The 20,819-nt window shown below is 40.6% G+C and overlaps 1 protein-coding gene and 2 long non-coding RNA genes across 4 annotated transcripts in view; 2 read left to right on the top strand and 1 right to left on the bottom strand.

The window, feature by feature from the left end:
• The window catches only part of necab2 (N-terminal EF-hand calcium binding protein 2), a 142,892-nt gene that overhangs the window by 98,998 nt on the left and 23,075 nt on the right, over positions 1-20,819 (top strand). The gene's annotated exons all lie outside the window — the stretch shown is intronic.
• On the top strand, positions 5,766-6,650 carry LOC144992477 (uncharacterized). Its single transcript, XR_013656453.1, has 2 exons — positions 5,766-5,903; positions 6,530-6,650. It is a non-coding gene; the product is annotated as an uncharacterized LOC144992477 (long non-coding RNA).
• Positions 7,139-7,984, bottom strand: LOC144992478 (uncharacterized). Its single transcript, XR_013656454.1, has 3 exons — positions 7,898-7,984; positions 7,359-7,473; positions 7,139-7,278 (listed from the first exon to the last, which is right to left on the bottom strand). It is a non-coding gene; the product is annotated as an uncharacterized LOC144992478 (long non-coding RNA).

Below are 20,819 nucleotides of genomic sequence, written 5' to 3'. Positions count from 1 at the left end.
AAAGCTGCTTCAGGAAGCTTTTGTGATGCAGTTAACACAGGCTGACCTGTGGGCGAACCGGACTGCAACAAATAATACTCTGTCCAATGGTTGTATTACAGATTTAAAATATTTCTGAAGAAACAAAACTCTTGTTCATTTTAGAATTACATCTTTAGGTGCACAATCAATACATTGTGATACTAATAAAGTTATATAGGTGTCATGTAGGAAGATTGTTGCAGCACACTTATGTTGTGCTTTTTATGCTGATATATAAAATTTAATATGAATGATATCATAGTCTGTCCCTATTATAAAGAACAGAGCTGCTGCTGACTGTTAGGTGCACTATAGCGAGCAATTTTTACTGAAAAAGGTAGCATTTTATTCCATGGGACATTATTCAAAATAGTATTTCTTCAAGCTAATTTTAAATGTTAAAAGATGTGCTTGTAGTTTTGTTCTTTATAGATGGAGAATGTGTTCATATAAATGAATTTATATGTAATTTCTTTCATTCTATTCTATTATTCTATTGACACACATTTTATACAAACTCAATACATTTTCCGGGTCAACTTCAGTTAAATTATGCTTGTTTTGTTTTTTTAGACAAAAACGTTTTTTAATTCAAATCAGCATCATGTGATATTAATATCTTATATATATATGACGTATTGCTCCTCCAAGCTGAAGTTATTTATTGTTTGAATCATAAATTGTACATTTAAGATGTTGTTTAATTTTTTTATTAATTCCTTAAAATCTAAAAAAACAAGTAAAAATAAGAAAAAGGGCAATTTTTAAGAAAAGAAAAACTAAAAGGAAATATGCAATAATTCTAGACAACTTACACATGCATTCTTACAAATAAAATTGTAATCATGAGCATTGTCTGGAATTATAAATATTGTTTAATTAGTTCCCCCGTGTTGTCATGGCAGCTGTCCTTACAAACAGCATCTGCTCTTTTCCCGTGCATAAATGTACGAGCGGCATGTGATCATAATGAATTAAATCTGGGAAATGATTAACAGTTACCGATGCAAAACTATACTTATTTACACCTGGAAAAGGGAAACATTTTACCTACCTGAAATAATAGAAAAATAAACAAGAAATTAATGCTACAAGCTGATAAGGCAGCTTTTACTTCCACTCGTCTGGAGTGCACATCATCGTTTAAACTAGCGATTAGAATAGCGTGACACAAGCAAAAAGATTAACCTTGTTCAAAAATATTTTAGTCAATATTTGAGGGGTTTTATACACAGAGATAAAATCTCCAGAGAGCCAAATTCATGTAACGTGTATTACTAAATAGGGTTAATTCACTACATGATGAGTTTAAAGTCACACTTTTTAGACAACTTACATCCAAAGTTTGTAAAACACATTTTCATATTATTTGAGAAGACACAAAACTTTATCAAACAGAGAAGGAAACCCCCACAAGGCAGTGTGCTGGGTCTTCTTCCACCTTTTATTCACCCGGGGCCAATTACCTGCAGCACCAGAACAGGAAAATACAGTGACTGTGAAAGGGACAGAAAAGGAGAGAAAACTCCACAAGTGTCTGATGCCCTTTAGCAGAGGCGTTCAGCAAAAACTGGAAGACAGCCAGTTGGAGGAAATACCTTAAAGCAAAGATGCAGAAAATCAAAATGGTCCAAATATTTAGTGATGCTTATGTATACATAATTAGATGGTCTCGTATCAACATCTGCATGAAATCCTGACCGTCATTTCATATCAATGCTACATGGCAGAAGAACTGTTCATGTGCAGAACAGCTTTATTATTTACGCTGAGGGGACAACTAACAAGTGACTTCGGTGTGATTTGATGAACAGTACATCAGTTTTTGTGTTGGCAAAAGCCCAGATGCCTTTGAGGGAACAGCCCTGAAGCCGTTGTTGGGCTGTTTCCTCACCAAATGGTCAAATTAGATTCTATATAAATATTTCTGTGATCTCATCTGAGGTTTGAGTGGGTTTGTTTGTTCAAAAACTTTTTTTAATCGCTCAAAATGGCATTTCACACTTTTTATGGCTGTTTCTAAACATATGAGGCATTGAGGTTTAATGTGTCCAGTGGACAGAAAAATGAAACAAGCAAACCTAATTTCTATTTTGTTCCGTTTTCCTTTTTTAAAGCTTTTGGGAGAATGTCACTGGTTGTTTATTTGCCACCCTCGTTTTCAGAGTATCTTGTCTCTTACTCCGTCTTTATCTTTTACTTTTCCCAAATTGCTCATTTGTTGTCCACTAATGATGGCTCATTTGTTTGTTTTTTCCTTTTTCTGTGCCTGCAGCACTGTCTTGTTATTTCTATGGTCTCCTCATGTGTTTCATGCCTTCAACTGCACTGCATAGTTGCAATGTTTAATACAAATACCTGCTTGCCTGAGTCGTGTCATGTGTGTTGATTTCAATTCCCATTTTTTTTTACCTGTGTGCTTCTTCAAACACTCAACAAACAACCCAAACACTGAGAGCTGTTCTGGTTCAAATGGAAGCACATAATCAGGCTTTTTTGTGTTTGCAACAGGTCCAGGTCCAAATAGTTCAGCTGGTTTAGAACTAGACCAAAACCCTATCATTAATGCCACAATCCAGAGAGCACCTCTATTAAACTTTTTGCCCCCTAAAATGCGAAGGAGCTTTTTTGACATTTATTGAATGTCCCTAATAAATGCGGAAAAGGCTCGCTATAGATTTCTTCCCTAATAACAATGCATTAAATGTCTGTATGTTCAAAGCTGAAGATGGTCTGTGCGTTAGAGGCGGATGTAATAATCATATATTGGACTTTTGCCCACAGCAGCTGAGCCATTTCTGCTCTCCATCAGCTCCTGGAAAGCAGGAGAGGCACAATAATTTGTCCTGTTGTCATGGCTGCAGATACGAGCGTGTTTGTATTGTTTGGCATGTTCTCTATTATTGGATAGCAGAGAGTGAAAAGAAGGCAAAGATGGAGCAAAATAACATGGAGCAAAGATTCAGCTCACCATAATTTAACAGCATAATTTAACATAATTACTGTTTTTTCTACTATCCAGTACTTGGTTGTTTTTTCTTTATTTACAATCTTCTTTTTGGCCCAATAATGTCTTTTAATTATTTTCCAGCATTTACACAGTATATAACATTTACATTTTGCTTTAATTCTGGGTTAAAAGGCAGAAGACAAATCAAATGTGCCTTGTGAGTTTCTTCTATTTTGTTTTTTGATCAAAAACTGCCATTTTAATAAATGTTTTCCAATTCTGTCCTTCTCAGAAACGCTCACCACTCAAAAGTCTTGACTAAGTTTAAAATATGCATCAGATTTGAATACTGAGAACATGATCATTAAAACTGGCCCTCAGAATGACCTGCTCAGCTCTGATTACAGAAAAATGCCTCATCAAACAGACTCTTTGTGTTCTTGCCTGTAATTTGCATCCAATCCTGAAAGGACATAAGCTCCCCTGATTAAGCACAAACCGTGCCTGCAGGCTTATGGATTTTTGACAAAAAATAAGAAAAGAAAAAACCTTGAAGCTTTAGCATTCAGCGCACCTCAATAAGAAAACATTGCCCTTAATTTTCAACTTCTTACCCTTGCCTTCTTGTAGCCTCTGGCTGAGGAAAGAATCACCTTTTGCACCTTCGCGTTCTCGCTAAAACCTCAGCTTTGCTCCTAAACACAGATTTCTTCCAACAAGTTCATGCTCTGCTTCACCTTAACGTAATTTCATCCCTCCTCTAATGGCAGCGTGTCCTCCTGACCTTCTATTTCCGCCTGAAGATGGTCTCAAATGAGATTGCCCATCATCTCCTCTGCCTTTTTGCTCTACAATGAAGGCAATCATCCCTCCCCTCTGCACCAAGCAGCATCTGCGAATCGTTTCACCACATGGGATCATGATAAGATCTTACACTGCATGCAGGATGCAGCGATCCCTTTACTCGCTCTGGAGGAGGAGGTGGAACTGCACAAGTGTTAGTGATGGACACTTGTGAGCAGCTGACGAGGGAACACCATTAAATACTCTCCAACATGTCTGCTAATCTCCAAGGGGGGAGTTAGGAAAGAGGTTCAATGGAAACTCGAGAGGTGAAAAAAGACGGATGAAGAATAGATAAGAGGGATGGACTGGCAAATTCTACATCTATAAAAAAGACATAGTTTAAAAAGACATAACCCAAGCATGTGTGTGTCTTATAGAGCATATGGTTTTCACTATAACCTGAGGGAAGTCTCTACTGTGCCTTTATTACATAGATTTTGGTGCGTACACAAAATTCCAATCAAAGATATACTTTATAAACGGTGGGCTGGAGCTTTAGTCAGTGTATTTTAATATTGAAGAACATTCGTAATGAAGTTGAAACTGCTAACACTTGAAGTCCCTCTATGACAATTAAAAAAACAAACATTCCCAGTGGTTTTTTTAATTATGATTACGATGTTTTTAACCAAAATCCCATAACCTAAATATCTTAAAAAGTCATATTTCATGTTTATCTGAAGCCTCTGTTTCCAAAATCTCCTCTACATGGGCGTGGCGGTTTGTATTGAGCTGAGTAGCCCCGCCCTTGATCCCCCCTTGTCAGCTGATAATAGCTGCATTTTGACTTGGAACAAATGCAGGGAGAATATTTTGGATTTTAACTTTTAGTTAATTTTGAATATATGCGGCAAACAACAAAACAAAATCTAGCCTTGACCGCACTTAAAATGTGTGCGGACGTTGCAGCAATGTGCCATCTTCTCTTCTCCTGCACCTATGCTTGTGCACGCTGGACATGTCAAAAAATCCAAAAAACATGATATTCATCGGAGAGGGACTTTAAAGCTAGGTACTTTTTAAGTCATTGTTGCCTCATGGATTATATTTGAATAAAGGGGCTGTTTAAACCTTATGGATTTTTTCAGTTTTTCTAAAATACTTAAATTACAAACTAGAGTATGGATTCAGTGGTAGAAATTATATATAAAAATATACTCGTATGTATTTACTACGGTGGCCCTGAAGTGCAAACCATTCAACAAATCACTCGATACAAAAACATTTTTAAGATCACAGCAACAATTTAAAAAGCGTATTACATTTTAGAAAACAAAACAAAATTTCAGAAACCAAAACATAAAAAAGAAAACAGAAAAAAAAGAAAAAAAGATTTCAGAAAACAAAATTAATTTCCAGGAAAAAAAAAGAAATATTACAAAATGAAAACATTTCAGAAAAAAAATTTATTTCCAGAAAACAAAATGAAATAAAAAAATGAAAAACATTTCAGAAAAAAAATGAAATATTAAAAAATGAAAAACATTAAAAAAAAAAAAAAAAAAAAAAAAAGAAAAACATTTCAGAAAAAAATGAAATATTAAAAAATGAAAAACATTTCAGAAAAAAAAATGAAATCTTCAAAAATGAAAAACATTTCCAAACCGGAAGAAGCAGGTACTATGGGACAACGCTGATTGGATGATGTTTGTCGATCATTTGAACTGAAAAGTATTTTAAATGAAGCGATGACGGATTTTATCGTCCAAACAACAATGTACTATAATAATCCACGTATCTACCATTTACATATTAAATCAAAAATGCAGCAAATAGATAATGAAGGTTTAAATTATTTTTTGAATATTTCGTCTGAAGCAGAACGGTCACCCGGAAGTAGTTTGTGCGGATGACGTCCGTTCTGCAGGTAAACAAAGAAAGGGACGGTAAAACGTTAACATAAACGTTAATCTTTGAATATTTAGCGGATGTGATGACAGAACGCATGCAGAAATATCAACACCAACCAGGTGTACAAATGTTTCAAAATGTCGTGAGAAGATTCTGTCTAAAGCAGCAGCTGCGAAGAAACGGGTGTTAAAGACGGCGCACATCAGGAAATGCAGTCCCGCCATCCACTGATAAGGTATGGAGGCACATTTGTTTGATCTAATAAATGTAGCGTTAAACGTGATTTCTAGGTGGGTGTTTACAGACAGATCCAAGATCCTTCAGTCATACGTTAATGACAGGTTACCTCTTCAGCTGGAGAGGGGGGGTCACGTGGGCAGGATTCTCAGACAGGTGTACCAGCAGCATAAATCAGCAAAGCTGTCAGGTAAACTGCAGCAGTTTGTGTCTCAGAATAACATTTATGAATGCTTCTTATTCATACTATTAAGATCTGTGACTTTAGAGTGTGTCAGTGCACAGAAACATGACAGTAAATGACTGGATGTGCACATCATCAGACACGTCCAGGTGTGTAACTAAAGGTGAAAAGTCTGTAGTGTAAAATAAATCTTTAAAAAAAAAACGTTTTAGTCTTTCAGGCAGAGGAGGAATACCAAATTGTTTTAGAATCTATTTTTTATAAGACTGAAATAATGTATTTTATTCTGAGTTTGGTGTTTTTACCCCTCCCTAATGAATTTCTGGTTTAACCCATTTTCTCCTCATTTTGATGAACTCAACTTTTTCCTGAATGAAAGATGAACGGCAGCTGATGTTTTTCTGTCAGGGATTTTTAATTTATTAATTTATTTCTGTCAGGGATTTCAATGGAGCTGGAGTCCAGTGCAGAGGAAGCTGCAAGCATGTACGAGCAGGAACTGGCGTCTCTTACCTGTGCGTCTTCCTCTGGATGTGATGCTGGGCAGCAATGTGGACAAAACTTCCCTGACATGACTCTTTTTTATATAGTTGTTAAGCACAAACAGACTTTCCCAGATGCATTTTTTCCTCTAATAAATGTGACTGACAGGTACGCTGAGTAAATGCTGATTGTAAGCGCAACATTTGATTGACTGCATGAAGAAGCCCATAAAGGAAAATCCACAACTGTTTCTTTGTTTCTGTTATTGAATAACGTATTCATGTTAAGTTTTCAATAAATATACTGCATTTGCTATGAAACAAATTTGTTTATTTTCATATCCATTATTACAATCCTCACGTCAGCATTCAGTTTTTTTCATTGACAAAGAAACATTTCTATACAACAGCTTTGAAAATCAAACATCATCTTTGTTAATAAAGCTTTAAAACCTAAAATGGTAAACATGGAAAAACTCCTAAATGAAGCAAGCCTAATATGAACATTTTAAACTGGAGTTTTGCTTAAAGGAACATTAAGTTGTTTGGAGTTGTACAAGTGTTTGATGCGATTCCTCATAGATGTGATTTCCAGATCATCAGCCCGACGCTAAAGCCAGGAATTGTGCTTCGTTTTTCACTCCCCACTGCATCATTTACAACTAATCAGGCTTATGCAGCAGGTTAAAGACTTTTTTTTACAGGACCTGCAACTTAAAAAAAAAAATAGATATTAAGGTTAAATAATATTTATTGATTACATTGCACATAAATCATGGTGACTTGCCTTTACACTGCACAATATGAATGACTTTAGTCTTCTTGTATTCCCATGATGTAGAGCTGCCATCTGTTCTTCTGCAGCACAAACCTTTCTGGAACTTCGCCTTGAGTAACTTCACCTGCAGAAATATCACATGTTAATTCAATTAAGTATTTTATAAACTTTTAATCTTCATATTTAAGTGTCAGTATATGTATATGCATGGTTCAAAAATATACAATGCACTTTAATATTATTTCCCATAAGAACTTGTTTACTGATTTCAGTCTTAAAGTCGATTTTTAGCAACACTGATGCCATATAATTACTGTAATTACTGTATAAATCACAGAATCAGGCTGGCTCGGAGCTTTTTCTCTCATGTTGTCACCGAAAACGGGAACGGCTATCATGTGAAGACTGTTCGTCTCCATCGGGTTCTTTTTGCGCATGCGCAAGATAAAAAGAAATTATCTTTTCAAAGCAGCACTTTAACATCCTAAAATTAACATCCTTAGAGACATGTGACTGACAAAAGAAAAGATCACAGAATTGATTCTTACCTAAAGATGATTGACAGCGTTAACCTCGCAGCCGTAGACATTAGCGCACAGCGTTCAAAGTAAAAGTGCTCACAAACTACTTCCGGGTGACCAGGCGAAATGTTAAAAAAACAATTTTAAAGTTCATTAACAGTTTGCTGCATTTTTTATTTGATATATAAATGGGAAATACGTGGATTATTATAGTACATTGTTGTTTGGACGATAAAATCCGTCATCGCTTCTTTTAAAATACTTTTCAGTTCAAATGATTGACAAAAATCATCATCCAATCAGCGTTGTCCCATAGTACCTGCCTCTTCCGGTTTGGAAATGTTTTTCATTTTTGAAGATTTCGTTTTGTTTTCTGGAAATTCATTCTGTGTTCTGAAATGTTTTTCATTTTTTAATATTTCATTTTTTTTTCTGAAATGTTTTTCATTTTTTAATATTTCATTTTTTTTCTGGAAATTTTTTTTTTCTGAAATGTTTTTCATTTTTTAATATTTCATTTTTTTTCTGGATTTTCTTTTTTCTGAAATGTTTTCATTTTTTATTTCTTTTTTTTCCTGGAAATTAATTTTGTTTTCTGAAATGTTTTTTTTTTTTTTTTTGTCATTTTTGTTTTTCAAGTTTTGGTTTCTGAAATTTTGTTTTGTTTTCTAAAATGTAATGCTGCTTTTTAAATTTTTTTTTTTTTAATTGTTGTTGTGATCTTAAAAATGTTTTTGTATCGAGTGATTTGTTGAATGCTTTGCACTTCAGGGCCACCGTAATTTACAGGTTCAAGTGTACACAGACACATCTGACAGTACGAAATGACCAGCATGTGCTGTGAAAAGGTTATAATGGACACCGGAATGAGCTGCACCCAAAGACATTGGTTAGAGAAAGACAACTGTTTGTCAGTCTTGAAGTTCAGGTGGAAACAATGATCAGTCCAGCTGATATCCCTGACAGAACCCACTGGACTGGGATGACCAGGTATCATCTGCATAGCAGGTTAGCCAGCCATAGAGGTTGTTTAACTACCACACTAGGACAGTTTGACCATTGAGCCTCAGGAGACAATAAAGGTGTTATATCTTAAATAAATGTTTTGGATTTAAGAGCTACTCCAATGAAATTCCTGCTAGCTTGGGGTTGTGAGGGTCTGTAAGGTAGAGGGAGAGAGCATAAAAAACAGAGGAATGCTTGTGATGTCAATGCAGGGAACCTCTGTGCCAACATTCCCACCCACAAACCAGAGGCAAATTTCTAGGGAACTCCTGCTGCTATGGAGAAAATGTGTTATAAAAACACTTTTTGATTTTTGCTAAAAAAAACTGCATAATCGAAATTAAAAGACCACTAGGAACAATTTAAAATAGATAAAAACATATTTGGATTGGGACTTTAAAGGTGCAAACCGTTTTGATAGCAGACATCGGTGTGCTGTAGTTTCCTGTCTGAAGCAGCCCTCTGCTTCTTTAGACAAGAATGAGAAAAGCTCAGTTTGAGCAAGGCTGTAGGAGGTTGGGGGAGGTCGACTTGCCTGATGGATGTTGAAAATCTCCCAGAGACAGGAGAAGCATTTATCACTGGACTATTGCTGACACAGACAGTCCACAGATGAAGTGGACAGGATTAGATGGTCTCAGATTGAGCTGACCTGTAGGGCTGCTGCAGGTCAGGAGATCAGACACTTTAGTCTCAATAACTAGAGTGAATATGAGCAGCTTGAAGACTTTCCAAAATGTATAATTCTGCATTTTTGTTAAAGACCGACTCTGATGAAAACCGTGTTTTTGTCGTTTTTAACATGGTCTTGTGGCATTTTTCTCATGATGGCAGACACATATAAAGAAAACTAGGCTTAAATGTACATTTCTGAGCATTTCTTTATTCAAATTGTAAATCAGGAGCAGACAAAAAAAACTGTTAAAAAAATAAAAATAAAGTGTGGAATGAAAATACACCAGGTTCTGCCGCACAACAGGGAGGAGAAGTGGGGGCGGTGTTGCTTCGCACTAGTGGTCCCGCCCAAAACTTTGAGACAAATTTTTAATGTACTACTGCCACTCTGCAGAAAATGTCTTAGAAAATATGTCGGGGTGTTTTGTTTTTTTACAAAAAATTGTATAATCAGAATTAAAAGACCACTGTGAACCTCTTTTAGAATAGATCAAAAGATAATCTTTAAGGATTATTTTTTTCTACAGACACGGGGATGACTAACTTGTTTAAAATGGTTTTTTTTGTAAGTCTACAAAAAACAAGTCTTCTGTAAATATAAAGAACAAACTCTTATAGGTTTGTTCATTTTGTAAACTACTTTACTAAGATTTACCATCACATTTAAAGAAAAGTGCTTCCTCATTACAATTACAATCCTTAATCTCTGCTGTTATTTTGAGCAAACTTAACCCTGGTACCATTTGTCATAAAGGCAATGGGTAAAATGTTATGAGAAGATTATAATATGTTTATTTAAATATCATTCCACTTAGAAAGCATCTGGATGCAAGTGTTTTCACATAGTGAGATTTCTTTGGTACTTTTTTTCCATTGAATTGTTTTTGCTTTACTCCCTGAATATTACAAAATAATTTACCGGCTGGTTTATTTTTAACAGTGTTTCCTCTGTTGTAACCATCGTAATTACTGTATTCAGTCAGTCTTTTTGCCACTTTTTCTGTGGAAAAGCTGCAAAGCAAACTGACAGGAATGTGTGGAAAACAGCATTTCCAGAGGAATAGCCTGGAAACTCTAATAAAGGAAGTTAAAAGGTTATAAATTAAGATCAGCACAAAAAGCTGAGTCACGGTGTGATTAATAAATGAACAAATGACCTAAATACATAATGCATGCCTGGTAAGATGTGAATAAATGAATCAAACACTGGTCTGGAAAGTCTATAAAGGTGTATTCAGGACACCTTTATGAAAAATAGATTACAGAGTTATAAATGTGGATGTTGCGACATGAACTAGTAAAATTCCTCTTCAGTTCTGACTCGGACTAACTCTGACTCTGCTGACCAACCATTTCTGTGTTTAAAAATAGGTTCAGATTTATATATGTAGCACTTTTCAATAAATGTGTGCAATACAAATTTAAGGCCTTGATCATTTTAAAAGAGGACGTCATTGAGTCAAACATGCTGACTTGCTGACGTAATACACTATTTTTCCTGTGGGGCAAAAGCGATTACCTATTCTGCAAGTTATTGCACACACAACATTGTTATGGATTCAAATCCTGCAGACGTGCCCCTGCTTAAGCCAGCACGTCTTGTGGGGCGGCCGTTGTCCAGCGGCAGGGCGGTCGACCTCTGATCAGAAGATTGCAGGTGCGATTCCCGCATTGCCTGTCCATATGTCAAAGTGTCCCTGGGCAAGACACTGAACCCCACATTGCCTCTGGTGATAGGTTGGCGCCAGGGTTCAGCAGCGGTGTGTGAATGGGTGAATGGGACTGTGACTGTAAAGCGTTTTGGGCCTTCGAAGAAGATGTAAAACGCTATACTCATATATGTTATTTACCATTTACCATCTGGTAAATCCGTCTTTGAATAAGAAGGCTACGTTGTTTCCTCAAAATCACCATCCACACTATACATGTAAAGCATGGGGGTGGAAACATCATGCTTTGGAGCTGTTTTTCTGTAAAAGGCAAAAAACAACCGATCTATATACAGGAAAGGATGAATTTTGCTGTGTATGGTGGGAGTTTTGGTTAAAAACCTCCCTCCATCAGTCAGAACACTGAGGAGAAAAACATGGCTGAATCTTCCAGCATGAATAAATATTCCAAAAACAACGCCTGGTCAACAAAGGAGTAGCTACACATAAAGAATTACAAGGTTCTTTAAGAAATGAGAACCTTCACCAACTTAAAATGTTGTTTTTCTGGATAGACAGTGTTCCCTTGCTATATTGCAGTTCACCTTTCATGGTCTCGCTGCTACAAGTTTTTTTTCTTTTTTCTTTTTTTTTTTACTGATTAGCTGTTGATCTTGTCAATCAACCTCTTCTGTGCAGCATCTCCCGCAGCCTGCCAGTTACATACATCTTCATTGCAATCAGATCTTTTTCTTTCTACAATACTAGACTCATTTTTCCATGAAAGTTTGAATTTAGACAGGTTAAACAAGAGAGAAAAGTGTAAAAATTTTCATTTCTATCTGAGAAAAGTGTTTAGAGCCTTAAAACATTTGTAATCCACCTTTGCGGATTTCACCTTAAGCGGGTTATTCATGGAATGCTTGCCTGGCGATAAACGAGAGAACTCTGTCTGTATTAATAGTTGGGTATAGATGTCCCTCTTTATAATGCAATTCACCTTTCGTAATCTCACTGTTTCGCAGATTTCTTAGTGCAATTTTCATACTTTTTTTCTTTAAAGGGCAAATTTTTTCTGTTCATTGTGCGTCCTGATGGCCTATAGACCATTGTCAATTTTTCTCCTCCATGTCATGTATAGGAGAAAACTCCTCCGCCTCTGCACCCAGCACCTCTCCAGCATCTTTGAACACATCCTAAAGAAAACAATCTGCTTCTTTGGTTCTTTTTAGTCATTCATTGATTACGTTTGCACATTATGTACATAGTAATTTAGAGGGTTGAAGGATAACAAAGCATACAGGACGGTCAAAAGACTGTCGCTCTCAGGTGTTAGGTGTCACGCCACATGAATAAAGGACACATCCACCAATACATTTAGAATCATTGCCTGTTGTCTATAAATCATCCATCATATCAATCAATAAACAAAAGTTACAAATCCAAACTTAAAGTTCTTCAATAGCTGTATCCAAGATAATGCAAAGCAACAAATAAATTCGAAATACTCAACATTTATCATAATACAGTCAGGACTATAAATATTTGGACAGAGAAACATTCTTTCTAATTTTGTTTCTGTACATTACCACAGTGAATTTTAAATAAAACAACTCAGATGCCATTGAAGTGCAGACTTTCAGTTTTTGTTCAATGGTTTGAACAAAAAGATTGCATAAAAATGTGAAGAACTAAAGCATTTTTTAAATGTTGTATAAAGGTTTTTTTAGGGGTTCACAGCCTGACAAACATCTGTAACACTTGGTAAAATTAAAGATGACTACTTCACAGATTTTATTTATCACAAGTTATTTTATCGAGGGACCACTGCATATTCATCATTTTTCTATTTACATTTTTTATTTTGTAATTGAGTTACTTTAGTTCCTGCATAAGCTTTAGAGCCTACAAAACAACAGTTAAAAAATGTGGAAATGTCTTTCTACAGAGAAAGGTTTTTTGCGCATTTCCAAAAAAAAGTTAATACACTTTTAACAGATTACAGAAGTAATACAGTCAACCTTTTTTGGGTTGATGCAGACCTATATGAATCATAGAAGACCAGCTCAGTCACCTTAAACAATCAGATGATTTCTAAAGTTTGAATCTGGAACCTTCTCCAGTGTTGCTTTATAAATGGTGCCACTTGTTCTCTGAATGGTTTCTATCCCCTGGTGGCTGTTTGGAGTCTTGGCACTGGAGATTTTCTCAGTAAATTCAATAACCCACATGCATTAATCAATCTCAACCCACACTGCAGGCCTCCCTCCTTCCTCCTGTCTGCGCCGCAACACAATTTAGTCCACTCAGCCTGCAAAGCTGACAGCTTGCTCACTGTATCTGTTACTCTGCGTGTGTCTGTGCAGCCTTGTCCATCTTTCACCTCCATAAATTCTGACGAGGCCTTTATTCCCTCTCTTCTCTCTCTTGACTGCCTTCATTGACCGTTTTGTTGTGGGCTTTTAAAGAAAAAAAGTCCCTGCTTAACTGTCTGAAAAAAGCCTTGAAAGGGCTTGTTATTTTGCAGTTTTTCCTTCTCTCTGCAACAATAACACAATTTTTAATCCATTTTTAATTAACAATCGTCAAAGTGAACCTCAGTTTACTCAGTCAGGATGCACATAGAAGAGAGAATTAAGCCAATAAAATGAAAGAATTCCCCTGAGAAGAGCCTCAGCATGGTGCAGATGGTTACAGCACGGCTTTGGCAATTTAGAAGCTCAACAAGATTGATTTAATTTTCCTGCATTGATCCTTCACAGACGCATCAAACCTGGTCATACCATGGCTCAAAAGTTGTTTTTATTCAATAAAAGATGTTTCCTGCAACATGTCTCCCTTCAGCACGTTTTGCAGCTATTTCTACTCAGTTTGTTAGTCTGTCCATCAAAGTTGTCCTGTTTTAAAGCTCATTACTTACAAAATGATTTAAAAGGGGAAATGATTGAGAGGCAGACCAGCATCACTCATTTTTCCATTATGTGTAGTGGAATTCTCTCCTCTTCTTCAGGTCTCCCTCAAACTAAAGGCTTTCCTGCCCACATGGATCAGCACAGTTTACTCACAGAAAAAGAAAGGAACTGCTCCAAAACACCGACTTCTTTATGATTGGAAACAATTAAGACAACCAATAAAAAAACATAATTTAAAAGTAATTATATTTTGATTGTGCACATTATTAAATGTTGACTACATGTCCTAAGAGCCAACATTTCAATCCCAGCACAGATGACTGAGCTCCAAATAAATGTTTGGCTTTCTAATTATAAACAAATATAGCAATTAAACAAAAAAGGGAATCCTGCACGGAGCAGTTTACAGTACTGATGTAAAATATGTATCTAATATTGGAAATCTCTGCTCAATTAAAGCTGCAGGCAGTGTTGAATAGCCTGCTCTTCTATGAAAGCCCACAACCCCCCCCCCCCCCCCCCCCATATGCAGTGCAAATTATTGCCACTGTTAAGCAGATGTGGATAAATATTGCCTGTTCGTGAATGACTGCAAAATGCATTATTACAAAACAGAGGGGATAAGGCTGCAGCACGGCCAATACTTCATACTTTTTCGTCCATTAAAAATCATTCTTTCCAGTAAATATCAACTATTGATTCCGTATTCACCGCTGTCTGTCTGTCTGTACGATCCAAGCTGTAAGAAATGTTCCAAAACTTTATTGACAGTAAAAAAAAAATTAAAAATATTCATTCATTCATCATCAGGTGTTCAGTTTACAGAAACTAGGGCTGGGCAATAAATCAATTTTATAGACAAATTTGTAGTTTAAGGAAGATTTATCTTCTTTTGTTCTGTGGAGTAAGATCAGCTCATCTGTTTCTCACAACGCGCAAACGTGGAAAATGGGCGGTAGCCAAGAGGAGCTTGTTCCCAAAACAGAGTTTCTGCAGTTTTGTGAATTTGGAGCGACAAACCACATCCTGCCTATCGTTTGAGGGCTGTTGCCACCTAAAGTGGGAGTATGAGAAATTAGTTTCAGCACCTTAACGAGACACTCAAGCTAGCGGGAGCTCACAAAACAGTTGCTGAGCAGTTTTACAAACATTTTTACAGTTCGTATATATTTTTACTTTGTTCAGGCCATCGTCCAAAGGAGATACTAAAATACAATAGTTTTTAGTATTAAATACTTTCTGTCATTTGTAATTGTTACTAAAGATAGTAAAGAGAGGCGAAAATTGAATTTTACATAAAATAATTAGGTTTTTTTTTTTTGGCCACATCACCGAGCCCTGTTGCCATTTGTCTGCGGAATTCCAAGGTACTTGTAACTGTCCTCGATGTCTGCAATTGTTCCTTCTGGGAGTGAGACCCCTCCTGTGTGGACTACCTTGCCTCTCTTTGTCACCATCCGGCTGCATTTCTCGAGCCCGAATGACATCCCAATGTCAGTACTGTAGATCCTGGTGGTGTGGATCAGGGAGTCAATGTCACGCTCGCTCTTAGCATATAGCTTGATGTCATCCATGTAGAGGAGGTGACTGATGTTGGCCCCATTTCTGAGTCGGTATCCATAGCCAGTCTTGGGGATTATTTGACTGAGGGGGTTGAGACCTATGCAGAACAGCAGTGGGGACAGAGCATCACCTTGGTATATCCCACATTTGATGGACACTTGTGCAAGTGGCTTCCCATTGGCTTCAAGGGTGGTTTTCCACAGCTTCATTGAGTTTCCTATGAAGGCTCTTAGAGTCCTGTTGATGTTGTACAGCTCCAAGCATTCAGTGATCCATGTGTGTGGCATCGAGTCATAGGCCTTCTTGTAATCAATCCAGGCTGTGCACAGGTTGGTGTGTCGTGACTTGCAGTCTTGAGCGACTGTTCTGTCGACCAGGAGTTGGTGTTTGGCTCCTCTAGAGTCTCTACCAATGCCCTTCTGTGTGTTACTCATGAATTGATCCATGTGCCTATTCATCTTGGTTGCAATGATGCCTGACATGAGCTTCCATGTTGTGGACAGACAGGTTATTGGCCGGTAGTTGGATGGGACTGCACCCTTTGAGGGATCCTTCTGGATCAGGATCGTTCGCCCTTCTGTTAGCCATTCGGGGTGAGTCCCATCTCTTAGCAGCTGGTTCATTTGTGCTGCCAGGCGCTCGTGGAGTGCGGTAAGCTTCTTTAGCCAGTAGGCATGTATCATGTCAGGGCCCGGTGCTGTCCAGTTCTTCATACCTGAGACTCTTTCTTGGATGTCTGCCACTGTGATGGTTACTGGATTCTGCTGTCTGTTTCTCCCATATACTTTTCCAGTACTGTTCAGTTTCTAGCCTTGGTGGGTCTGCTCGGCTGTTTTGACCCTGCCACTGAGCGTACACTTTTGCAGGTTGAGTTGCGAAGAGCCTGTTTATTCGTCTGGCTTCATTGTCTCTTGTGTACCTCTTTAGGCGGGTGCTCAAGGCTAGGAGCCTTTGTTTGGCAGTTTCCAGTGCTTCAGGTATGGGCATCAGGCTGTATCTCTTAGGTACTTGCTTTCTCATTGTACCTCTTTGAGCCTCTGTCAGCTTACTCACATCCTTCCGAGTTGCCTTGATTTTGGCCTCTAACCGTTGCTTCCATGGTGGGTACTGTTTTCTTCCATGGTTGCTCTTGTAGCCAAGTATCTCAAGGATCACTGCTGCTGAAGTGTAAACCAGTTCATTGGTTTCTGTGATGGTTGTGGTAGGAATTGCCCTCAATGCTTCATTCACAGTTTCCAGTAGACTTTCAGGTACGTCACTTAACCGTTGTAGCTGGTGTCGGGGTTGCCTAGTGTTCATTGTAGACACGATCTTGTCTTTCAGGTCAGTTGCTGCCTCGCTCAGCGTAATTGTGGTTGTTGGGGCTGTGTACCCAATCCCAGGGTGGGAGTGTGGCATAACCTCCTCTCTGACCTGTTGTTCTGGCTCTCCCGTGGCATTGTATTGTATCGCTTCAATCTCAAGTTGTGATAGGAGTTGCCGTTTGTGGATGTTAGAGCACTGAGCTACCAGTTGTTTGGCAGTTAGCCTTGATTGTGGGTTTCGAAGCATCCATTCATTCCACATTCTCTGCATGTAACCCCTCTGGGTGGGATTACTTCAGTACTAGCATTCTAACAGAACCTTGTTCTCACATCTAGTCCATTTCCGTCTTGTTCCAGTAGCCCACTTTCCATCAGGGTGCTCTGGTCCCTCAGCACCTGACGCAGACTTTGTTTGGCCGGGCAACGTCTGAGCCGGCATGATATGTGGTTCATTGTCTCTCATGTTGTGAGGTAGGCATTAGCGTTAAGGGTCTTGCCCAAGGACCCTCACTGGGTGATGTTAACTGCCCGTCATTGTTATGGTAATTGCCCCATTTCCATGGTAATTGCCCCCATTTCATTGCCAATTTTTTCCATTACCATTAATTGTTCGTTCTGCCCTGGGAATCGAACCCGGGTTTTCTTTTTTTTTTTTTTTTTTTTTTCTTTTTTTAACTTGTCCTGTCCAACAGCTGGGCAGACAGACGAGAGCTGAGGGCCTCTTGTGTTGGACATATTTTGCTTTAACAAGAGGGGTTATTAATCTTCTGACAAACCAAAGGTATGTCTGAATAAACCCCTTTTGTAATTGAGGCCAAACTTTATTAATTTCAATCATGTCTGAAAATCTTTGGTGTTGGACCGGACGGAAAAGGAAAGAGGGGAAGAAGAGAGAGGGACGCTAGAGAGAGGGGGGGGGGGTAGGGGGTGATAATAGGAGGGGAAGGGGGATAAGACCATAAAGCAGCATACAGCAACAAGTTTACTGGTTGTTAATCATTATGGTAAGGTTCAAATGCAGTACAAAAAGGGCGGGGCCAGTCCACACACACACTCAAATGTTATAAACACACCTGCTAGCTGCAAAAATGTCCACCTGTCGACATGTACACAAAACAGATAGTGTTCACACACGCATACTTATGCCTTAAAACCAACTAGTGTGAAATATTTCAGTCATTCAGTCATGCAAGCTATTAGTGCAAAGGTGAGCTAACACCAGTGCTCAGGTGAGGTTTTATGTTCTTCTAAAATGGATGGTGGAACGTGAAAAGAAGGAGGGAGAGTGCCCAGCCATCCCCACCCCAAGACCCCCACCGCAGCAGCAGCGGCAGGCGGAATCCCCCCAACGCCACACGGGAACCGGCAGGGAACAACCGCCGCCCGGGCGACCAAGCCCGCCACCCAGGCCAGGGCCAGCAGGGCCGCCGCAAGGCCCCCAGAGCCAGAGGCCAGGGAAGCACGGAGGGAAAGAGAGCGCCGCCCCAGCCCAACCAGGAGAGCAGCCCCCCCGCCGCGCCGGGAGAACCCAACGCAGAGCCCCACCGGAGAAGGACGCCCACAGCCCCAAACGAGCACCCCACCACCACCCAGGAGTTCCGGGCATCCCCCCGCCTCAACCCCAGGTACGAGCCAGGACCCCCCAAGGGAGACCCGCTCCGCACTCCAGGCAGCCATCCGCCCGGCCCACGGTTGGTCCAGGGAGGAGCGAGGCAGGGGGCCTGCCGCCCCCGCCCAGGAGGGGGGAACCCCGGGGAAAAAAAGAAGGCCCACAAGGGGTGTTATAAATATGGCCCGACCAGGCTCGGCCATATTTGGCGGGGCCCAGCACTCAGGACCAAGGACCAGAACCCACCCCCAAGGGACCAGACACCCCCGGCTCAGATGTAATGTGAACTCCCCCACCGCGCGGAGAGAGCACCGCCGGGCCCAGGAAGCCGGCACCCCGGGGACACGGCCGCCGTTGCAAAGGGGCCCGCACCCCCCACCAGGGAAGAGGCAGGGGACAGATGGACCCAGGTCCCAGCTTCCTTGCAAAATGTGTGTGCGTGTATGTGTGTTTGAGATGGTGTGTGTGTGCATGTGTGTGTGTTTATGTTGGGATGTATATATTGAGGGGGGAGGGGTGTGTGTACTAAGGGGGGTGCTGTTAAAATTGGCGGGTAGGGCACTAAGGGGACATCTCCTGATTACTCACAGTGACGTCCCCTCACCCTCCCCACCAAGGGGCCTAAATGTCTAAGGTGCGGTTAAAATTGGCGGGTAGGGTGCTAGGAGGACATCCGCTGCTTGCTGGCAGTGATGTCCAAGCACCCCCCCTACCAAGGGCCCTACATGTCTAAGGTGCAAATAAAACCGAAAGAGGGGGGGGCCCACTCCATACGGCAACCATAGGAGGGGGGCCACTGCCTAGTAACCCCCCCCCCCCAAGGCTCATCGCAGGCTAAGCCCCCCACCCCCTCACCCTATTATGAGGTTATATGAGGAAGGGGGTAAGTTGGGGACAGCTGATAGACTGTCCCCCGGTGGTCAAACAGCTGTCCCCCGCCCCCCCCCCCCCAGCAAGGGGGCCAGGCCCACCCAGCCCAGGGGCCCCACCCCCGGAGGCGCCGACACCCCAGGCCCAGCACCACCACCCCCACACAGAGAGAGAGGAGCCAGAAAGCGCCGGCCCCCCCGGAGCAAGCCCAGGCCCCCACCCCCAAACGCCGGCCCTAGAAGAGCTCTGGTCAGGCCTAGACGGGACCGAGGCAGCCAACCGGCCGGGGAAACCGCCGATGGCCTCAGCGGAGACCCCGACCCGTCAACCCCCCCCTGCCCCGTACCAATAGTGGACCCCCCCCCTCCCCCAGAATGACCCCCCACAGGTCAGGGCCGACAAGACCCCCCACCCCACCCCCCCAGACCCCGCAGCCGAAGCGGAGGACACCCAGAGCGACCGGGGGCCCCAAGAGGGTTGTCCCGTCCCGCCCCAGAGCCAGGGAAGGGCCGATCCCAGCCCCAGGCGTAGATGGGAAGCCCATCCAGCGCCGCTGGGCCCCCCCCCCCGAGCAGCGCCCCCCGCCAACCCCCCCCAGCACAGGCAAAGGGACCACCCCCCCAAGCCAAGCCAGACCACCACCCCACCCCCCCACCACGCACCCCCACACCCAAGCCCAAAGGACCACGCAGCGCCCCAGCCCGCCCCACCCAGGCGCCGGACCCGATCCCCCGACCAACGGAGCCCCGAACAACCCCCGCCAGGCACCGGAGGCTCCGACCCCCACCCCAGCCCACGGCAGAAGGGCAAGGAGCAGCGACGACCAGGCCCCCCCACCCCCTAAGTCACGGAGTTAGCTATGGGAGACCAGAGAGACCGAATTCTTTCGAAGTTACTTGAACTTTGGGCTGACATTTTTTCCAAGCTGATATGATCAAGCAGCAGATTTCTGTGTTGACTTATATTTATATATTTTTTTTATTTTTCCTCAGCAAAAAAAAAACCGGGTTTTCTGTATGACAGTCCTGCACCTTACCAACCGAGCTACCCAGCCGGTGTGTGTGTGTGTGTGTGTGTGTGTGGGGGGTGTGTGTGTGTGTGTGTATATATATATATATATATATATATATATATATATATTTATATATGTTTATTTATCATTATCATATATATATATATATATATATATATATATATATATATATATATATATATATATATATATATACACACACACACACACAGGTCAGAATGATGGATGAGCAATTTGTGGTTTGTTTTATTGAATTTTTGAAGGTGAAACTGATTTCTTTTTTGATTAATTTTTTTAGCCAAATTAACTTTTGGCTAAAAATATAATAC

This window comes from Oryzias latipes, chromosome 6, assembly GCF_053564925.1.
Source record: "Oryzias latipes strain Hd-rR chromosome 6, Olatipes_Hd-rR_3.1".
In the NCBI taxonomy this organism is placed as follows: domain Eukaryota; kingdom Metazoa; phylum Chordata; class Actinopteri; order Beloniformes; family Adrianichthyidae; genus Oryzias; species Oryzias latipes.
Note: the sequence above shows the minus strand (reverse complement) of the source record. Positions and strands in the feature narration are given on the sequence as shown.